The sequence below is a fragment of the Anas platyrhynchos genome, chromosome 3, assembly GCF_047663525.1.
Source record: "Anas platyrhynchos isolate ZD024472 breed Pekin duck chromosome 3, IASCAAS_PekinDuck_T2T, whole genome shotgun sequence".
NCBI classification, from domain to species: domain Eukaryota; kingdom Metazoa; phylum Chordata; class Aves; order Anseriformes; family Anatidae; genus Anas; species Anas platyrhynchos.
Window position 1 is genome coordinate 59,927,411 of NC_092589.1, and position 4,632 is coordinate 59,932,042.

The 4,632-nt window shown below is 53.7% G+C and overlaps 1 long non-coding RNA gene across 1 annotated transcript; it reads right to left on the reverse strand.

Annotated features, from left to right (window-relative positions):
• Positions 1–1,057: 1,057 nt before the first annotated feature.
• Positions 1,058–4,291, reverse strand: LOC140002009 (uncharacterized). Its single transcript, XR_011807855.1, has 3 exons — positions 4,045–4,291; positions 1,908–3,194; positions 1,058–1,818 (listed from the first exon to the last, which is right to left on the reverse strand). It is a non-coding gene; the product is annotated as an uncharacterized lncRNA (long non-coding RNA).
• Positions 4,292–4,632: the final 341 nt, after the last annotated feature.

A 4,632-nucleotide genomic window follows, 5' to 3' on the forward strand; every position in this document is an offset into this window, starting at 1 on the left:
CAGACTCACTGGGTAAGTCTCTATTTTTATCCCTACAGAAGACCAGATAAGTAAAAACAGTTCAATGGCACATAGAAACTCCAGCAGATCAGCTAAAGGATATGGAGTTCAAGAAAGCATCTGTCTTGGTGGCTCCTTCCCAGGCTCCATTGTCTTTTAAGGGGGCAGTAATACAGCAAATAAATACGATTTAAATTCATTGTCTTGCCACAGTTCTGTGGGCAACAAAGTAGAAGGGACTATTTCTCTGCACCTTCACGTCTTGTTAGATTCTGTGCTGTATCACACAGTGCACGCTGCAATAATATGCTCCCTGTATTTATGGGGACATTTCTCTGTGGACTTTTTTTAATGCCTTACAAAATATTGCCTAAGACTGCAGTCTTTCCCTTAGTGAGGTCACTATTACGACCCCGTTCCTACCTCCATTATACTAAAAAAAAATATTTTGTATTTTTGAAATTAGCTAATTTCATACAGATTTCACAGGGTGGTCATAGCAAAGAGGAAAAGCCAGTAAGAGGAGATGGAAAGACTCTGAGATCATGTGCAGCAATCACCTTACATTAGATTAGTTTCCTGAAGAAAACTTACTAAACAGCACACCTTTGCCTCAGTATCCCTGGTGAAGAGCAATCAGAAGGATCATCTCTCTTTCAAGTGAAAAAGAGATGTGATCTATGAAACCACGGCAATTTTACTTTCAAGTTGATGTTTGTTGTCTCCAGTGGCTGGGGGTCACACTTTCCATCAGGATGTCTCTGAAGTGCCCCGACAGCCCCACAAGGACGGTGCTTTGTGCCTGAGAGCGCAAGTACCAAGCATGAGCCAGGCAAGCTGGTGCTCTGTACAGACAGCCACCGCAGGAGCTTGCAGCAACACAAGGACTGAGCTGCAAGGAAGCAAGCGTGCCTTGTAAGCAAGCTCCTTTCACAGGAGGAATGAGCGGTGCTGCTGCTCCTCTGACAGCAGCAGTCCCAGCAGCACGGTGGGACAGAAAGAAATTCAGTCTAAGCACTGCAGAGCCCCTGTCAGAGTGTTTTGTGGTCAAAGAAGGAACAAATTGCTGAAAGAGGGAGCAAAGTGGTTTCCAGAGCCACGCCTGCAGACTCTGCTCTCAGATTATGACACTTGATCTCCTTTGAAATTCTCTTGGTGCCAGCAGCTGAAGAAGCGGAGGCTGGTGCACTCGCTCCTTGTGCAAAAGGCAGAGCCCCCCGAGGTTTCCCCAAGAAGGGCAGGAAAAAGCAGCCGATGAGGTTGTCAATCAGAAGCTTTATTTGAGCAAGGTTTGAGAGACATGGGGTGGAGTGGCGCAGAGGCGTGCTGAGCTCTCTTGGTCCATAGCTGCGGGGCCCGTTGGTGTGCTTGTAGGCCCATGGCCGGGTAGGGACGGGATCCTTGTGTGCTTCCTGCTCCTTTGGTGGCTGTGGGTGTAGAACGCTGCCCCAGCCTTCAGGTCAGCAGCCGCGGAGGAAGAGGACAGTGGCAGACGTTGTTGTGCTCGGGGCTCTGTGATGGGGTGCGAAAGGAAAATGATCCAAAAGAGCAGCCCCAGCCTGCTGCCAGGGTCAGCCCCTGTGTCCCCGGGAGAGGCTCTGTGAGCCTGACAGCAAGGCTGTCCATCACAGGTCTCCCTCATGGCCAAGAGTCAGCCATGTTGGGCCAGGCCTTCCCGCAGGCAGTGAGACTGTGGTGGGGAAAGGGTTGGGGCGATCTTATCTGTCCTGGAGAGCGCTGGCAGCTCTTCTGTCTGAGTTCTCAATGGGAGAGTGACCAGGAGTGTGCCGTGGTGTGGTCTCATCGCTGTGTTTGTGGCTGAAAGAAAAGAAACACCAAACAGAGCAGCATCCCCTGTGACCACGGGCAGCCCCTGCCCGTGTGCCCGAGGGTCTCCAGCTACTCACTGAGGCTGTCTGTGTCCCGTCGTCCTGATGGAGAGGTTACTTCTGTCCTTTCCAGCTGTAAGAGAGAAAGCCAAAGGGCAGCAGCCTTCCCCTGTGGCCAGGAGCAGCCCCTGCCTCCCAGCCTAAGGCTCTCCCAGCCTCACAACAGTGCCATCCACCCAGTTTCTCCCTGTGGGCCTAGAATTATCCATGTTTTACCAACTCCACCGGCCTTGTGATCATGGTGGGGAATGGGTTGGGGGTAGCTTATCTGTCCTGTAGAGTGTTGACACATTTTCCAGCTGAGGTCTCAAGGGGAGAGAGAGGCCAGGAGTGTGCCGTGGTCTGATCCCATCGCTGTATGTGTCTGGCTGAAAGAAGAGAAGCAACAAAGGGAGCAGCATCCCCCTGTGACCACAGGCAGCCCCTGTCTCTGTGCCCGAGGGTCTCTAGCGTCTCACCAAGGCTCTCCGTGTCCCGTTGTCCTGATGGCGTGGTCACTGCCGTCCTGGCCTGAGCGTGTCACTGTCCTGCTTACTATGAGACCATGGTGGGGTGTGGGTTGGGGCAATCTTACCTGTCCTGGAGAATGTTGACACATTTCTAGATGACTTCTCAAAGGGAGAGGCCAGGAGTGTGCCATGGCTTCATTCCCTCGCTGTCAGTGTGTCCAGCTGTAATAGAGGAGGCAACAAACCAAGGAGCCACTCCCTGTCAGCATCAGAAGCCATCCCTTCTTCCCTGTGTGAGTCTCTCCCAGCCTCCAAATAGTGCCATCCATCTCACATCTTCCTGATGCCCAGGAGATGTTTGTTGTAGCTTCAATGTGTCCCGTTCCCACTTAGTGTGGTGAGACCGTGCTGGGGAATGTGTTGGGGGTAGCTTATCTGTCCTGTAGAGTGTTGGCATTCTTTCTGTACAGGTTCTCAAGCGGAGAGCGGCCAGGAGTCTGCTGTGGTGTGGTCTCATCCCTGTGTGTTTCTAGCTGAAAGAGAAGCACCAAAGGGAGCAGCATCCCCCTGTGACCACGGGCAGCCCCTGCCTCTGTGCCCAAGAGTCTCTAGCGACTCACCAAGGCTGTCCGTGCCCCATCATCCTGAGGCAACGGTTGACTCCCGTCCTGGCCCGATTCTGTCACCTTCGTGCTTGCTGTTGGAGCCTGGTGGGAGTGGGTTGGGGCGATCTTACCTGTCCTGTAGGGCGTGGAGAATTGTCTGGCCCAGTGCTGGCAAGGAGCAGCCAGGAGCGTGCCATGGTTTAGTTGGGTCTGTGTGCTGCAGGGCGCTGAGAGCCATTTGAGGGGAGGGCCTGAAGAGAGAGGAGAGAGGAGCTGAGTTCCTCTGGTGCAGTTTGTGTCCAGAGCTGAGGCTGAAGCAGGAGCAGGCAGCTGAGCAGCCTCCCCGTCAGCACGGGCAGCCATGGCAGGGCTGCGTGGCCGTTGGGGCCAGCGTTCTGTCCCCGCCCCTTTGTGACATGGGGCACCCCCTGCCTGCTGTGCCATGGGCGCTGCATCCCCATCCCCATCCCCATCCCCATCCCCATCCCCATCCCCATCCCCATCCCCATCCCCATCCCCATCCCCATCCCCATCCCCATCCCCATCCCCATCCCCATCCGCGGGGGGTGGCAGCAGGTGATGCGAAGCCCAGGCCCAGGCCGGGCGGTGGAAAAGGTGCCCAGGTGTTTGGGCAGGGCTGCGGGGCCGTGCCAGGCAGCTGTGCGAGCGTGCTGGGGTCTGCCTGGGGCTGTGCTGCCTGCCCTGCAGGGCTCGGAGAGCTCCCTGCGGAGGGGGCCAGGAGCGTGCCCCAGTTTGGTGCCATCGCTGCCTGTGCTTGCGGCTGGGAGAGGAGAGGCAAGCAGAGAGGAGGCCCCCAGCTGCCCCCATGTCTGTGCAGGGTGACTCGTCTGTTCCTGCACACTGTAGAAGCAAAGGAAGAACTAAATGTATAATAAACATTGAAAAGCCCAAAGCCATGGGTTGTGATTCTGGGGAGGGGAATCAAGTATTTGCAGCAGCAATTGCAAGAGCAGCTGCTCAGCAAAGGGGATTAAAATGAGCTTTTTCCAGCTAGATAGTAAAGTTGAGGAATGACTAGGGAGAGTTCTTTAAAGGAAACGTTTTGCATAGTTTGGGACAATATCACTGAAGAGTACTTACATGATTTGAGGCGAGATGAATTCGTCTTAAAATTGTGCAGTTCCATTCATTTCATAGCAGGATCTTATTCTTTCCTGGTTGTGAATCTTCAGTTCATTGCTGCTTTTTCTCTCTTTTTTTTTTTCTTTTTTTTTTTTTTTTTTCTAATCCCTCTTCCCCTCCTCGAGCAGAAACCAGGAGCGCACCTCTGTGAATGCCTCCAGCTGTGCACGGCTGAGTTTCAGAGCATGGGGCATCTCTGGATGTGCCTCCTACAAGAGTCAGGAGCATGACTGTGCAAAAGTAGCGTCTCCTGGGCTTTTGTTTTGAATCACTCCCAGTTTGTTTCTGGCAGTCGGGTTTGTAAGCAGGAGGTAGCCAGGCTGACTAGGAAGAAGTTGGCCTAAAGTGAGCTGTGACGGCCAGCCATGGCAAGGCTGGTGCGTGTGAGCAATGTGCAGCAAAGCTATGAGAGGCACTTAATTTCCCAGGTAGAAAGCATGGTTCTCTCTTTGATTTCCAGCAGTGGGGCAGCCCCCACAGCAGCTCCACCTTGGGTTCAGCCCTCAGGTGTTATCCAAAGGCCCGGCTTTTGGGCCAGAGGTGTTT